Raw genomic sequence first — 17,302 nt, 5'->3', positions numbered from 1 at the left:
TATTGTAAACATCTCGGATGCCCATCGTGATAAGCAATCAATGATTAACGTCCGAAGATGGGTGACGGCAAGCTGGGCTGATTGAAAACAAGTGCCCAGGCGTGTGGCGGCATGTGCTTAGGCAGAAATTCCAGGGGCAGAGAGATCCAGATGAAGCCATTTATTCCCAGACAAACTAACGACCTTGGCATCTTCTCTCTGTCTGTCTTACACAATCCTCTTAACAGGAGGATGCCACCATGGGAGAATTAAGCCTCCTGGCCTGAAGCACAAGTCAGCTGGAATACCACAGAAGAGTCACACCATGGCAACAAATGGCATCTAGCTGTCAATCCTGGAGCTCACATGGGCAGTGATAGGCAAACTCTTGTTACTCGACCCTTAGCCAGAGGAAACTCTGTGATTTTGTTATTTTATGAACACCTGTTGCCATGGCTCCCTAGCTGAAAAGTAACCCATATAGGCTAATTCTTCTCTCTTCAGCAGCTGGAGATACTGGGACTGGTGGAGAGATATGGAAGAGGAGGGTATCTGGAGAGATACTGGACACCCTGGGTAATTCTTTATTTTGAATTTTGTTTTTGTACCTTTGTTAATTTTCAAATGTTCATGGATCAACCACTGTCCTAGTGTGCTTTCTTTTGTTGTGATAAACGTCATGGCCAAAAGCAACTTGGGAGAGAAAATTGTTTATTTGAGGTCCAGGTCACGATCCAGTCATGGAGGGAAGTCAAGACAGGAAATTAAGCAGCAACTTGAAGCAGAAACCTTGGAGGAACACTGCTCACCGCCTTGCTTCCTCACTCACATTCAGCTACACTTCTTATATATACAGCCCAGGCCATCAGCCTAGGAATGACACCGCCCACAGTGGACTGGGCCCTCTTTCATCAAGTAGTAATTAAGAAAAATTTCACAGACACTCACACAGGCCAATCTGATGGAGGCAATTCTTAACTGAGGTTCCAGAAGGAACCCAGTATGTCAAGTTGACAAGCATAATTATCCTTAACACTTTCTTATATAGCCAACATGTGGCTAGAGAATAGGCTAGCTACAAAGAAGCGCAAACCTGTTCCTTCACACACTGTAGTTAAAAAATAAAGCAATGAGAGGGATATGCATTAAGAAAGCACCTACCGTATGCCAGGCATGTATGATGCAAAGCATCATTGAGTGGTGCATTGTGGTTCCATCTGCAACCTACAGCTGTGCTTGAGAGTTAGACCACATGGCCAAGGTTCCAGGCTTGGGGGTTCAGGGTAAGGTACAAAGCAAAACTATCTACATTCCCTGTCTCCTCCACAGATGCTCACTCATGATGCACTGTTGGAAGCCTATCCACTGGCAGACAGGTAGGCAGAAGCAGGTGGGTGACTAGCCAGGGCTGAGACATCAGTCACTGTGATGGCTAGTCTTGTGTCAACTTGACACAAGGCATAGTCATCTTAGAGGAAGGAACCTCAATTGAGAAAATACCTCCGGAAGATCCAGCTGTAGGCAAACCTATAGGGCATTTTCTTGATTAGTGATCGATGGGGGAGGGTCCAGCCCATTGTGGCTGGTCCTCAATTCTATAAGACAGGAGGCTAAGCAAGCCATGAGCAGCAAACCAGTAAGCAACACCCTTCCATGGCCTCTGCATCAGCTCCTGCCTCCAGGTTCCTGCCCTGTTTGAGTTCATGTCCTGATTTCTTTTGATGATGAACAGCAATATGAAAGTATAAGCTAAATAAACCCTTTCATCCCTAACTTGCTTTTGTCCACAGTGTTTCATCATAGTGATAGTAACTCCAATTAGGTCAGTGACCCTCCCAGAGACAAATGTCTGTTATATAACAATCTCTTGGCAGGTTTGAGGAGTCAAGCACTTTTCTTATTCCTGGGACTTTCTAGGCTCTTCCTTTTCCTAAACTCTATGCATCCATGTTTCCTTCTCTATCAAACTTCTAATGGTGGACTTCCCCCCACCCCACACCCACCCTCAATTCTCCTCTGCACATTCTCTCCATGGGTGGCTGTCTTTGTCAGTGTTCTATTGCTGTGGAGAGACACCACAACCACAGCAACGCTTATAAAGGAAAGCATTTAACTGGTGCTGGCTTACAGAGATTTAATCCATTGTCATCATGGTAGGAAGCATGGCGGCATACAGAAAGACGTGGCGCTGAAGAAGTAGTTTAAAGTTCTGCATCTGGATCCGCAGGCAGCAGGACCAGAGATTCACGCTGGACCTGGCTTGGTCTTTTGAAAACCTCAAAGCCCACCTCCAGTGATGCACTTCCTCCAACAAGGCTATACCTCCTACCTCTTTCAAATAGTCAGTTTTCCAGTGACCAAGCATTCAAATCTATAAGTATGGGGGCCAATCTCTTTCAAATCACTGGACTCATGTCCTTAAGCACCCCGCCACATACTGAGCCATCACACACCTGTCCTCTAAGATCCAGCCTGAGAGGGCCCTGCTCAGCCAGAGTCTTCCTGTGGCTAAGAAGCTCCTCAAACACTGAAGACTGCAATGAACTTCCGTGGTCCTGTTCATGTGCTCTGCCTCAAGCCTCGGTCTCCTTTGAGCTGCCTCCTTGGCCTCAGGCCAAACTGCTAAGACCCCACGGACACACACACACACACACACACACACACACACACACACACACACACACTATTTACTCTCTTGTTAGTCCATCTGTTTCCTGCCATGGCCTTTCTGGCACCAGCATCACCCACACTTGAAATGCCTCCACCTCAGATCTGCTTAGATGCTGCCTGCCCCTGCCCCCACACCAAAGGCCTGCTCTCCCGGTCTCTCCTCCCTTCCTCCTTCTCTCTTCTCCAGCTTGCCTTTGATAATTTTAATTTTCTTCTTTATGTCAATGTCTGAGACTATTTGTCCGGGGGCTTTTGCTACTGTCTTGTGCAGAACTTAAGTCCCTAAGCAGAGCCCTCCTCTCCTTTACCCTCTGTTGACTTCCCCAGGCAACTGTTGACAAACCCAAAGCAGTGAGCTAGTTAGCTGTTCCTGATGAGAGGAGTCAGAATGCCATGGGAGCTGCTCAGCTTGGTCACAGCTGCCAGGGAGTGCTGTTCAACAATGCACCTGAGACTGGCCCAGGGAGGCAGGACCCCACACTGAGCTTTATGCTGAGGGTTGGGCAGACTTTTCTGCAACAGAGGTACAGACCTATAAGCTTGGTAGCACTGGAACCCAGGGTCCTGTGTTGAGCCAGGGATCTCCTAGCTGGCTGGCTCTCCTGCTGCCTAATTCCCATACTTGCTGCAACTGGCCAGACCCAGGGGGGCCTCCTGCTACCCATCCTACAGAGACCCACGGGGGCCACTGCAGCTACTGGCAGAGGGGGACCTGGATGCTTTTATGACTGTTCTACCTGCTGCATTCGGTGCCTCCTTGTCCTGCTCACAGGTGTCCCAGGGGAAATGTGACTTCTCCACAGGTCATCCTCATGGAGAGCTGAGAGTTTAGGTGGGATAGTGAAAGTGACCTTTCTTTTTCTTCTGTCTTTCTCTGTCTCTGTCTCTGTCTCTGTCTCTATCTCTCTGTCTCTGTCTCTCTGTCTCTGTCTCTGTCTCTCTCTCTCTCTCTCTCTCTCCCTCTCAGGACATGGAGACATGTCTGTGCCTGGGCATGTGGAAGCCCAAGGTTGGCATTGGGTGTCATTACTCAGGCACCATGCACCTTGTTTCAGGAAGTGGGGGTTCTCACTGACCAGTTCTGCCCGTCTGTACCTCCTACTGCTGTGACTACATATGTACGCCACCAGGTCTGTCTTTTATTTTGAGTGGGTGGGTGCTGGGGATTGAATGTGGGTCTTCATGCTCAGAAGGAGAGAGCATGGCCAGCTGAGAATTCCCCAGCCCCACAAATCCTTTTGGTTGAAGAAATTCGATAAACGTGAACATCTCTTTAAACTTCTTCAGGCTTAGAGTCATTTAAAAAGAGACTCTTCCTCCAACCTCTTCCTCCAACCCCTGGGTTTGGCTTAAGTGGGAGCAGCAAAGCTCTGTACACACATCAACCGAAGTTCAAACCATGACTGCCACCAGCCAGCTATGTGACCTCAGAGCATGCACTTAGCCTCTCTGAGACTGGCTTGCTTGAATCAGAAGGGTGACAACATGTTTCTGTTTGGGGATTAATAATAACATGTGGACATAACACCCAACCTTCAGCAGAGACTGGTTGGGTATAGCTATTTTTAAGGTCTGTAAGTCAATCATTCATAAGATTCAAAGAACTCAAGATAAATATTTATACTTGGATGTTCATTGAGAGTTTTTCTCAGGTTCTGGTTCTGCTTGGCTGGAGCCATCTGACAAAAACATGGCTGTCTTTGGGGCCTGAGGTCTGCGCCACCATACTGCTCCCAGGAGATTCAGCACACATCCTGATGTTGAAGCAAAGGCCCAAGACCCCACACACCAGCTAGCGTGGGTCTCTTATAGACTTCAAGAGGTCAGTCTGAGACCTTTTGCTGAACACAGCCTGGGGAGTAAGAGCCTCAGGCTGCTGGCATCTCTGCCCAGTGCAGAGATCGTGGGCACCTGCTGGTGGGACAGAGAAATGGAGAAACCCAGAAGATGAGGTGTTGGAGAGGGGGTGGTTCTGATGAAGAGATGCATAGACTGATGTTTGCGGCCTCAGCAAAGAAGAAAGGGTCATCTGTGCCCCAGGATGCTAAAATGCACGGGAGCGCATTGTGCAGGGTGGGGCATTCTTCTATCCTGTCATTCATATTCTCTCCAGCAAGACAGAACTAGAAAAGAGGCATGCTCACTCATGCATTTGTTTATGGACCATCCACAGGTCCATCCAGCAATTGTATTAAGCCCCTACTATATGTCAGGTCCTAGCTTATATCTATGTAGACAAAGTCTGCACCCCCAACGCCTCCATCCATCCTGTCCCTTATACAATAGACTACAATCAGGCAATAACAACCATATATTTACATTATCATTTAGATACAAACCCTTGGGATTGATGCTTAGACACTGAAGTAATTTCGTTCGGTTGGTTTTGTTTTGAGATTTTTTTTCTTTTTGTTGCTTTTGTTTTTGTTTTTTGTTGTTATTTTGTTTTGGTTTTGGTTTTGGTTTTGGTTTTTTAGACAGACTCTCACTGTGTATCCCCAGCTAGCCTGAAACTTGCTATGTAAATTATCTTGGCCTTGGGATTATAGAGACCCAACTGCCTCTGCCCCTGGTAGCTGAGATTAAAGGTACCACCATACCTGGCTCACTTTGCAGGCTTGTATATAAAATGTCCTCCTTAGGCTCATGTATTTGAACACTTGATCCTCAGTAAGTGGTTCTGTTTGGGATGGTTATAGAATCTTTAGGAGGTGTGGCCTTGCTGGAAGAAAAGTGTCACTGCAGATGGGCTTTGAGGGTTTATAGCATCACCCCATTTCTTGCTCTGTCTCTCTGTTCTCCATGTGTAGATGAAAAATGTATCCAGCCAGCCTTCTGCTCCTGCCAGTATGGTGTGGCCTCACTTTCCCCAACATTATAGAACTGTAAGTCAAAACAAATTCTTTCTTCTACAAGTTGCTTTTGGTCATGAGATTTTGCCATAGCAAATGCTAGAGATGGTGGCAGGTGGCAAGAGAGCCAGGTCAGTAGATCCTAACTTACATAAGAGACTTTAAGGGGTTCATATATAGCACAGATGGGGTAGAGGACAGTCAGTCAAACAGCACAAGCCAATAAGCAGGATGCGCTTGAACTAGAAGGAACATAGGTCGCAACCCCCTTATAGTCCAGTAACCCTTTCAGAGGAGTCACCTAAGACCATCTGAAAACACAAATATTTACATTATGATTCCTAACAGTGGCAAAATTACAGTTAAGAAGTAGTAACAAAAATATTGTTATGGTTGGAGGTCACTGCAACATGAGGAGCTGTATTAAAGGGTCGCAGCATTGGGAAGATTGAGAACCACTGTGCTAGAAAGATCCATGTGGGTGAACCCTGGTCATGGGGTGAGCAAGACTTGTGTTGGGAACAAGGTTAGAGACGTGGATCTGTCCTGAGAGTAATGAGAATTCTGGTGGTTTCTAAATTGGGGTAGGGGCTGGAAGCTGACTAAATCAGATCTTTATGAAGGTGCCCTGGTACCCCGTGGAACTGAGCTGGGAGGTTGGGGGAGTCAGAGAGTGTTGAAGAAATGGAGACAGAAACACCATCTGCAGATGACGTAGGCTAGACCAGAGTGAGGCCACTGATAGAAGGCTACCTGCAAGGTGGCGCCAGGGGTGGCAGGAGATGACTCCTGCTGGGCCCCTGGGAACATGGTGCTTGGTGAAAGGTTATCAGGAGGCCTGTCATCACCTGGTTTGGGCTGCAAGTGAAGGCCAGACTTATTAAAACAAAACAAAACAAAACAAAACAAACAAACAAACAAAAAGTCCCCAGGGAAGATAGCTTAAAGGGGGCCACCTAGTGCAGGACTCAGGGCAGGGACCTCAGCTTCAGACACAATGGCTAGGCTGTGTGACCAGGAGAAGTTCAACGACCAGGTTGACTGGATGTCTTTTGGTCAAGGAGTACTCTGGCTCTCTCCCTACGGCCTTAGAACTGCAGCTAAATGATGCGCGTGGAGAGCCAGACTTCCGTTGCGGAGCTGTTTATTGAGTCTTCGTGCCCACTTTACCCTCTCTGCACCATGGCACAGAGTGTACACCCGTCTCTCCATTATGTCAGGCCGAGTCTCCAAGTGCTTCCCTTCCCTCTTTTGTCACTGAGACTGTGATGTTAGGTCACGCCCCTGCAGAAATCTACGACTGTCCCAAAACAGATGGGACAAGTCACATGTGCATCTATGTCATCCTGCCCCAACTCTGGAGGGGAGTCTCTGCACAGAGCAAGGCACCTAGTACTCTTACTGGAACATTTTCTCTCCTTTCTGAGTATCTGTCCACACTTAGCCCGCAAAACGTAGGCTGGGTTTGAGCCTTCCCAAGAAATCTCAGTAATCATGAGGAAATCTCCTAGATAAGATTCTGTTGGAAATGACAGCCTACAGACTGGGAGAAGATCTTCACCAACTCTACATCTGACAAAGGCCTAATAACCAAAATATATAAAGAACTCAGGAAGCTGGGTGTAGTGGGCACGCCTTTAATCCTAGCACTCAGGAGGCAGAGGAAGGTGGATCTCTGTGAGTTTGAGGTCAGCCTGGTCTACAAACTGAGTCCAGGACAGCCAAGGCTACACAGAGAAACCCTGTCTTGAGAATGGAAAACAACAACAACAACAACAACCCAACCCTCAGGAAATTAAACACCACCAAACAAAATACTCCAATTAAAAAATGGAGTACAGCCTCTAATGGGACTCTGAGTTGAGTCGGGGCTATTTCTAATGTTGGCATGGCTCCAAGAAGTCCCAATTACTCTTAATTGCCCCATAGAGAAGGAAGATGAGCGAATCAGGCTCAAAGTCTCACCCACCGCTGGCCTCCAAACAGGAAAAGGACTGGACTGAGAAGCAAAGCCAGGGCAGGCCATGCAAGCAGCTTCTGGTGAGTTCTGGCACTGGTAGGAAGTCAGAAGGAGCCCAGTGAAGGTGCCAACGCGGAAGAGACTTCAGGGGCTCTGTTCAAAGGGAAGCAAAAATCAAGGTGCCACCAAGACACGGAAAGCTACCACAACTCCAGGGATAAGACAGACCCAAGAAGTTGGAGAAGGAGGAAGAAGAGGACACGTCCCAGGAGTCCTCGGAGAAGGAGCAGTGACCACACGCAGTGCCACCTGCTTCTTAGCAACCAAGGAGCAGCTTTCCCCTGAGACTGGAAGCCCTGGCCCCAGGGCCCTGCCCGCCCCCACTGCACACTACCCCACCAGCTGCAAGCTCTTTGGCACCCACGGAAGCAGGATTTGGCTCAGTCCCTGAGCCCTCCTCCCCACCACACCTGCCCTCTCCTGACAAGGCTAACTTTCCACTTAGCCTCAGCCCATCCTGCCACACACCTCCCTTAGAGACACAGCTCTTTGGGCTCTTTGTTTTGTGGGTCCCTTCTGCTCTGCTGTTCCTGGCTTCCCTCTAGAGGGTCATGGGCAGATTGCTGTAAGTTTGAGGTCAGCCTGGTCTACAAAGTGAATCTAGGACAGACAAGGATACACAAAGAAACCTTGTCTCTAAAGAAGAAATAGAGGAAGAAGAAGAAGAAGAAGAAGAAGAAGGAGGAGAAGGAGAAGGAGAAGGAGAAGGAGAAGGAGAAAAAGAAGAAGAGGAGGAGGAGGAGGAAGAAGAAAATAAGAAGAGAAAAATGAAAAAAAGAAAAGAAATGCTCAATTTCCTTAGTTATCAGGGAGATGCAAATCAAAACAACTCTGAGATTCCATCTTACACGTATCTGAATGGCTAAGATCAAAAACTCAAGTGACAGCACATGCTGGCAAGGATGTGAAGAAAGGGGAACATTCCTCCATTCCTGGTGGGAGTGCAAACTTGTACACCCACTTTGGAAATCAATCTGGCACTTTCTTAGAAAATTGGGAATAGTGCTACTGCAAGACCCAGCCATATCACTCCTCGGCGTATACCTGAGAGATGCTCCACCATACAAGGACATTTGCTCAACTATGTTCACAGCAACCTTATTTGTAATAGCCAGAATCTGGGAACAATCTAGAAGTCCTCAACCAAAGAATGGATAGAGAAACTGTGGTACATTGACACAATGAAATACCACTCAGCTATCAAAACCAAGGAAATCTAGCAGGGCGGTGGTGGCACATGCCTTTAATTCCAGCACTTGGGAGGCAGAGGCAGGTGGATCTCAGTGAGTTCGAGGCCAGCCTGGTCTACAAAGCGAGTCCAGGACAGTCAAGGCTACACAGAGAAACCTTGTCTCGAAAAACAAAAACAAAGCAAAACAAGGAAATCTTTATATTTGCAGGCAAATAGATGAAACTAGAAATGCTCATCCAGAGTGAAGTAACCCAGAACCAGAAAGACACGCATGGTATATATTCACTTATAAATAGATATTAGCCCAATTTAGATGTCCTCTGAGAGACTCCATCCAGTGGGGGATTGGGACAGGTGCTGAGACTTGCTACTGGACTCCAGGTGAAATGCTGAGAGTGGTATGGAAGAATGGGGGGATAACAGGACCCAGAGGGTTCAGGAGGTCCACAGGGAGACTATCAAGGCCAGTGGATCTGGACCCAGGGTGGCCTGCACAAACTATTGCACCAACCAAGGACAATGCATGCAGTCAACCTAGACCCCTGTTCAGATCTAGCTAATGGATAGCTCATTCTCCACAGTTGTGGGGAGAGCGGGGACTGCCTCTCACATGAACTCTGGTGTCCCCAACTTGATTACATCCCCTTGGTGGGGAGACCTGGCTGGCACACAGAGGAAGGAGAAGCAGGCTATCCGGATGAGACCTGATTAGGCTAGGGTCGTATCGTGGGGGAGGAAGCCCCCTTCTGTCAGAGGTCTAGGGGAGGGGAGTAGGGCGGAAGAGGGGGGCAGTGTGGGAATGGGAAGATAAAAGCAGATGGAGGGGATAACAATCCAGGTATAATCTGAATAAATTAGAATAAATTAAAAAATTTTTAAATACAATACAAGGCCGGGTGTGGTGGCGCACGCCTTTAATCCCAGCACTCGGGAGGCAGAGGCAGGCGGATCGCTGTGAGTTCGAGGCCAGCCTGGTCTACAAAGTGAGTCCAGGACAGCCAAGGCTACACAGAGAAACCTTGTCTCGAAAAAAAAAAAAAAAAGAATCTGTATTTGATAAGTGGAGAAAGAAAGCTTATGACTTTTGATACCCATGACCAAGTTCGAATTCTTCTGCACTTTGCCTCCATCCCTGGGTCTCAAGTTTCACCTCCAGTACAAACTAAGAAACAGCTGACACAAGGCATCACTCTTCCCTTTCCCTCCCATGGCAGACGTGTGTGTGTGTGTGTGTGTGTGTGTGTGTGTGTGTGTGTGTTCGTGTGAGGGGTGTGGGTACACGTGGAGTATGAAGTGCAACAACCTTCTGATCCTCACTTTTCTGTCCTCTTTGAGACAGAGTCTCTTTGCAGCTGTGTAAGCCAGGCTTCTGGAGACCCTCCTGCCTCCTCCTCCCATTTTCCCTTAGGGATATGGTGAGAGTACAAACCCTTTCATTACTGTGTCTGGCTTTTCTGTTGGCCTGAGGTCATGAAGCCTGCACAGCAAGCACTTTTAGTCACTGATCCACGTCGCCAGCCTCCAACAGCATACATTTTAAAAAATATTTTACTAATTTATTCATATTACATCTCAATTGTTAGCCCATCCCTTGTATCCTCCCATTCCTCCCTCCCTCCCACTTTCCCCTTACTCCCCTCCCCAATGTATGTGACTGAGGGGGACCTCCACCCCCTGTATATGCTCATAGGGTATCAAGTCTCTTCTTGGTAGCCTGCTATCCTTCCTCTGAGTGCCACCAGGCCTCCCTATCAAGGAGTCATAGTCAAAAATGGGGCACCAGAGTTCGTGTGAAAGTCAGTCCCACTCTCCACTCAACTGTGGAGAATGTCCTGTTCATTGCCTAGATCTGGGTAGGGGTTCAAAGTTTACTTCCCATATTGTCCTTGGCTGGTGTCATAGTTTGAGCAGGACCCCTGGGCCCAGATCCGCATGTCATAATATTCTTCTTGTAGGTTTCTAGGACCCTCTGGATCCTTTTATTTCCCCACTCTCCCATGCTTCTCTCACCTAGAGTCCCAATAGGAAGTCCTCTCTTCTGACCCACCTTCCTGGTAAGTGAAGACTTTCATGGGACATGCCCCTTGGGTTAGTGTCTAGATATAAGTGAGTATATACCATTTGACTCTTTCTGCTTTTGGGTGAACTCAATCATTATGACAATTTCTAGTTCAATCTACTTGTCCACAAATTTTGGGAATTCCTTGTTTTTAATAACTGAGTAGTATTCCATAGTGTAAATGTACCACAGTTTCTTTATCCATTCTTCTACTGATCCAACAGCATTCTTAAATAAAAGATTTATTTTTTAATTTGTGTGTGTGTGTGTGTGTGTGTGTGTGTATGTGTGTGTGTGTGTGTTTGTGTGTATGAGTGTGTGCCTGTACGAATGTATGTCATATCTGTGCAAATGCCCAAGGAGGCCAAAAGAGGATGTCTAAGTCCCTGGAGTTGGATTCTAGGCAGTTGTGAGCTGTCTGATGTGGGGGCTGGAATCCAACCTGGGTCCTCCAGAAGCAGCAAGTGCTCTCACCTGCTAAGCCTCTCTCTAGGCCCCGGGAGACATCCTTAATCAACTGTACTACCCTTTCCACAAGCCCAGGCTGAGGCTTTAACTCCTTTCCAACACAGCACAGTAAGTTTTCAGTGGAAACTGGACTGTGGAGTGAGGTGGCACCTGCTGACTCTTGCCACTGACTCAACTCTGCCTTGTGCCAACACCACAGAACTGAGGAACATTTGCCCATGTCCTCTGCCTCCCCCACCCTGACCACAACCACATACCCCAGATATCGGCTCCCAGTATTTGGTTGATTCAACAGTCAGGAATCACTGATTCCCTCACTAGCAGACGAAGATACACCAAGACATCAGCACAAAACCTTTCTGAGCAAGCGATGAATGGAACTTCAGGTGGCAAGCTTATCTTTCATTGATTTGCTTTTTTTTTGTATTTTTCTCATAAGTGGTAGGAGAGAAAGAGAAATACTTGCATATAGCATGGATTCTTTTCAAGATCTAGTTTCTAGACCAGTGGTTCTCAACCCATTTGAGGGCCATGCATATCAGATATTTACAATATGATTCATAACTCTAGCAAAATGACAGTTATGGAATGGCAACAAAATAATTTTATGGTTGAAGTCACCACAACATGAGGAACAGTATTAAAGGGTCATGGCATTAGGAAAGTTGAGAACCACTGCTCTAGACAAAGAAAATCCTTGTCCTGGCTTCCTCACTGTGCGTGCTACTCAACGTAGGTCATGAAGGGCTGATCAGATTGTTCAGCAAGTTAAAGGGCTTGCAGTAAAAGTTTTGTGACCTATACTGGGCGTGATGGTGCACACCTTTAATTGGGAGACTGAGGCAGGCGGACCAATGAGAGTTTGAGACCAGCCTGGTCTGCAAAGTGAGTCCAGGGCAGCCAAAGCTACACAGAGAAAGCCTGTCTCAAAAAAAAAAAAAAAAAGTTTTGTGACCTGAGTTCAATTCATTCATGGAACCCAGACAAAAGTGAAAGAAAATAACTTCAGACTCCACAAGGTTATTCTCTGACCTCCATAGTGTGCTGTGTGTGCACACACCACCACCACCACCACCACCACCACCATCACCATCATCATCATAATTTTTAAATACCTCAAAAAAGAGATCATGGGAAAGCTCCTACAGGCCAGGTCCTTTCGGTACTTAAAGGCACCACTCTTTCTGGTTGTCAACCCAGCTGCTGCCACTCCCTGCTTTTTAACTCTCAAATTCTCATCTGGTACAGATTTCAGAGGTCAGAGCCCTTCGTGCTGATGTGCTAAGCTCTGTCCTTGTCAACAGTCCCTACTCCCTCTGCCTGTCACAGAGGTTCCTGGTCTTTGCACCCTTGGGGCGCTGACTGGACAGAAATCACACCCATGTCGTGCTCACTCCCCGCTCCCCGAGTGGCCTTGGCCCTGAGTCAAGTCTTTTGACAGTCTCAACTCAGGGACACTCCCACTTTCCCAGGACACACCAGATACTTAGTACTCAGCCTGGGCCAGCTTCCCTCTCAGGCCTGAGCAGTTACTGAATGTCTCCAAAGGCCAGCTTCTGCATCTGTACCATGGGCGTAAGCCCTACTTTCTGAGCTGTTTTGGCTGCCCGTACCAAGAGGCTATGCAATTGGAGTCAACCAACCAAATACCAAAAATAATTGGGGGGAAAAATTGTATGTGCAGGAGTCACACGAGTAGGATAGCACTCTCGTGGCATTTATTCCCAGTGCATCAGCTGTTAGAAGTCATCCAAAGATTCAGGATGGTTAGCATTGGAGAGCCAGTGTCAAGGCATTTGATCTATGTGGTGTGAGCATCCAGTTTGGTACTATAAGCCTGAAATGCTATGTTTAAAAAAAAAAAAGGCTCTCTGGCATAAAGGACAAATGGGCTCTTAGTTCTGTTTCTCCCAGTCATCCTTTGTGCCCCTTATATGATAGACTTTATATTGTGTTTGTTCAAGACCACATTAATGATGGTTCAAATCATGGTTCAATTCCTCTCCATGGATAACCACCTTGATATTCATGCTTTTGGGTCCTTTGTTCATTTTGTTTCTCCTTCTCACCTTAGGGCCTTGTATCCTAAATAAGATAATACAATTCATAAAAGAAAGCTAATACAACTGATGGTCAACAAAGTCCACTACCAGCCCCCACCAAAATGTGGGCCTAGACAGTGATGAGATGCAGAGAACATAGAAGTCCAGGATTGAGCTTCTTTCTCTAGTCACTAGGAGAGGGGGAAATGAGGAGAGAGGACCAGACAAACTCCATTTTGTGTTAAACCTGGCCAAGGGCTGAACCCAGATTCCAGAAAAAACCACAAAGTAGTCTAAACAGAAAAATTCCTCTAGCAACACAATCAGCTCACCTTGGGAAAGTCCAAGCTGACCAGCAGGTGGTTTGGCACATGGCAACAACCAATTAGAAGCCAGGCCAAAGTACCTAATGCCCCCATGACTGCTTCAACCAATTTTTTCTATAGGTCAACTTGCCCCTATTACCCAACCACAAAATGCCAAGGCTTGTAGCTCCCTGCTTGCAGCTTTTCTGCCCAAGTGTCATCTAATCATGTACTGTAAAACCCATTTCTTTGTCTAAAACCTATATAAACGCCCTCTCAATTGAGACACGGGGCCACTTCCCTGCATCTGCTGTAATAGCACAGAAGGTGTGGCCCAGGCTGGAAGCTGCAATAAAGACTTCCTTGCAATTGCATTTGGACTCAGTTTTTGCATGGTCTGCTTGGGAGGGATTCTCTCAAAATGTGGGAGTAACAGTACCCAAAGGGCATCTTGGAAATTAAGGGATGGATAACGGTGTTGTGGCTAGGTATTATTAAACCACAGCCACAGTTATTGGCATAGACAACTAGCAAAGTTAGGGAGGGAGGGAGTGCAAGCATTTTAGAGGGCCTGCTATTGGGAGGTTCAGGGCCAGCCGTGTGTACTTGCTTCTGGCATGTGTCCTACCCTCACTCCTGGCTACAGACATCAAAATGTCTGTGCTTCCCACACCTCAGCCTTTCTCCTGTTGCTACCTCAGCCTATGGTTCTCCTACAAAAGCTTCCTTCATCTGTGTGCCTCCTCTGCCCAGTTCAAACCCACAGTCTGAATTCTCCCACACAATCTGAATTTTCCCACGCAGTCCCTGGGAGGTCCTGCCTGGTTCATTCTAGTTCTGTGCCTGGCTCTCAGGCAGCAGGAACTGAGTGAACATATAGCAATGGCTTCAATGTTCTAGGGCAGACGGGATAGGGATCTCACTGTGAGTGACTCATGCTTCAGAATTAATCATCAGGCTACCCCAGACAGAGACTTGGAACACAGGCGTCCCTCAGCTGTGCGATGGCATTAGCCCCCATCACTGTACTATCTGCTCAGTTTCAGTGACTCAAGTTCTCAGAGAACACCGACATAGCAAATGCTTTGCCTGTGGTCACAAAGCTGGGTATTAAGACTGAAGTGTAATCCCAGCACTCAGGGTTGTTCTCTGTGAGTTTGAGGCCAGCCTGGTCTACAGATAGAATTCTAGGACAGCCAGAGCTGTTACTCAGAGAAACCCTGTCTTGAAAACCAAACCAAAGAAAAACAAAAACAAACAAACAAACAAATAAAAACCACTGAAGTGTGCTGGGGCCTCTTAATAACCCATTCATACCTGCTTTCACCCAAGAAACTTTCATGTGACCCAGGGCATATAAAGGTATATAAAGTGGGCATACAAAATAAACCTTTACCGATAAAATCCTAAAGAAATATATTTTAATCTTAAGCGTACATTCAACTTTACTATGTATCGTACTCAGAAGCAAAGTTGTGCCCTAATGAAATGGATGTACTTGTTTATTTCATGCAAAAAAGTTAAGTCTTGGCTGAAAGATTGATTCTGCAGGTCAGACACAATATCTTCGAGGTCTGTCTGGCCTGACTGGGATTTAATTTTAGCATTGTCAATGCTGGCAAGACTGCTTCATATAAATACAAAGCACAAAATGACAGGAGTGTGTTTAGGGCCGTTTAGAAATTGCTAGAAATTCTGTCCTACGCTTGGAGAGATGGCCAAGTGGCTAAGGGCACATGATGATGTCGCAGAAGATCAGTTCCCAGCACCCATATCAGGCAGCTCATGACCACTGGTCACTCCAGCTCCAAAGAGTTCCTCTGGCTTACATGAGCACCTGCACTGATATTCATAGGCACACACATACACATAACAACAACAACAACAAAAAAATATATATATATACACACACACACACCTAGTGCAATACAATCTAAACATTCACTAATTTGGTACTTAAGTGGTAAGGAGTGATAGTATGAAAATATTAAAAGTTGTGTTTCCATAAGTAAGCCATTGTGTTTCTACAAGAGCAGAAACCTTGCTTCATACAGTTAAAAATACCAGAAGTCACAGCACACAGTCGTTTCAAATCTGAGCCTGTGGGGTTTCCAGCAGAGCTGGCAGTGCATGAGAGTAAGTCCAGAACAAAGTACGTACGTTGTGTGTTCAGATTCAATGATGCAGTGGGCATACCAAACAACATGGGTGAACTCACTGCCAGAGACGACTCAGATTCATTACATGTTTGATTTTGGATTATTTTTTGGTCATTGTGTGTTCAAATCCCTTTACTGTTGCCAATACTTTTGTGACTTCCCCTCATACTCAGTCATAGGACCCTGCCGGGTCTCACTGGCAAACTCCAGCTGGCATTCTGACCTTCTCAAGAGTCTTGTGTTATCATGGACCTAGGGGAGGGGAATAGGGTGGGGGTGGGAGGGAGGGAGGAACAGGAAGTTACAAGTGATGGGATAACAATTGAGTTGTAATCTGAATAAATTAACTTTTTAAAAAAAGAGTCTTGTGTTAAGAGAATCTGGAGAGGCGGAGTGTGACCTGTGGAGCCAGAAGCCTGGGTCACTTGTGTGATACAAGTGAAGAACCTTCCAGAATATTTTCACCAACAGGCTTCAAGCATGGCAGGACATGTCAGGAGGCTGCTGGCCAACCGCAGCTCACCCCATCTCCCTTCTGCTGGTGAAATAGGTGTCAGGTGGCCCTACTTTAAAGTTGTGAGTGGAGCAGGGCCTGAGCCGGACTCCAAACAGTGCTTACCTGGTAGCACCTCCGTTTCCTGGCAGCAAGATCACATTCCCAGCTACACACTCTTCTCTGTGCTAGAGAGTCACAGCTCTGCTGGCTCCCTCTCTCTCTCTCTCTCCAGAGCCATCAGCTCTCCATCTTGAGTGCTGGGTATTCCAGGTAACAATCAATGGGCTTTCTGTTCCCAAGCCTGGTTTCTGGTGAAAAATCTGCTGCTTTTTCATTAGAACCGGAAACCTGACTCATTGTTCCCAATGCGGAAACGCAGGTTTTCTTCCCCTTGCTTGGTTGTAACCGGGACCAATCAGGACGGATAAAGGCAGAATTGGATAAGCACTGCTTACTAAGCAGCCTGGGGCATGCCAAAGCCTGAGGACCAGATCTCTTGCAGAGATCTGAATAGTTGATGGACTATGATCCTTTCCTGTTTGCCTCCCATTGTTATGTGTATGGGTATGGTTTTTGTGTCTGCGTATGCAGTCTTGCATATGTGGACACCTGTATGGAGTATACTTCTGTGTATGAGTGCATGTGCATGTGGGGGCCACAAGAGGGTAGGTGTTGAATCACTCTAGCTGCAGCTACAGGTGGAGTAAGTTTTGTTTTGGTTTGTTTTTGAAACAGGGTTTCTCTGTGTAGCCTTGGCTGTCCCTGACTCACTTTGTAGACCAGGCTGGCCCCACATTCTTTGCCTCCCTGAGTGCTGGGATTAAAAGCGTGCACCACCATGCCTGGCTACAACCAAGTTCTTTTTGTTTGCTTGTTTGTTTTGTTTGGTTTTTTGTTTTTTTGTTTGTTTGTTTTTAGGGGTAGGGAGGGTCATTGAGACAGGATTTCTCTCTGTAACAGCCTTGGCTGTCCTGGATTTTCTTTGTAAACCAGGCTGGCCTTGAACTCACAAAAATCCACCTGACTCTGCCTCCCGAGTGCTGCAATTAAAGGTGTGTAC

At 46.8% G+C, this 17,302-nt stretch overlaps 1 protein-coding gene across 1 annotated transcript in view; it reads right to left on the bottom strand.

Annotated features, from left to right (window-relative positions):
• SLC2A9 (solute carrier family 2 member 9) overlaps positions 1-16,385 on the bottom strand; it is a 140,306-nt gene extending 123,921 nt beyond the window's left edge. Inside the window, exon 1 of the mRNA XM_084797774.1 lies at positions 16,366-16,385. The gene's annotated coding sequence lies outside the window, so the exon portion shown is untranslated. The remainder of the gene's footprint in view (positions 1-16,365) is intronic.
• Between the last annotated feature and the right edge of the window lie 917 nt (positions 16,386-17,302).

This window comes from Acomys minous, assembly GCF_964271855.1.
Source record: "Acomys minous genome assembly, chromosome: 10".
NCBI lineage: Eukaryota > Metazoa > Chordata > Mammalia > Rodentia > Muridae > Acomys > Acomys minous.
Note: the sequence above shows the minus strand (reverse complement) of the source record. Positions and strands in the feature narration are given on the sequence as shown.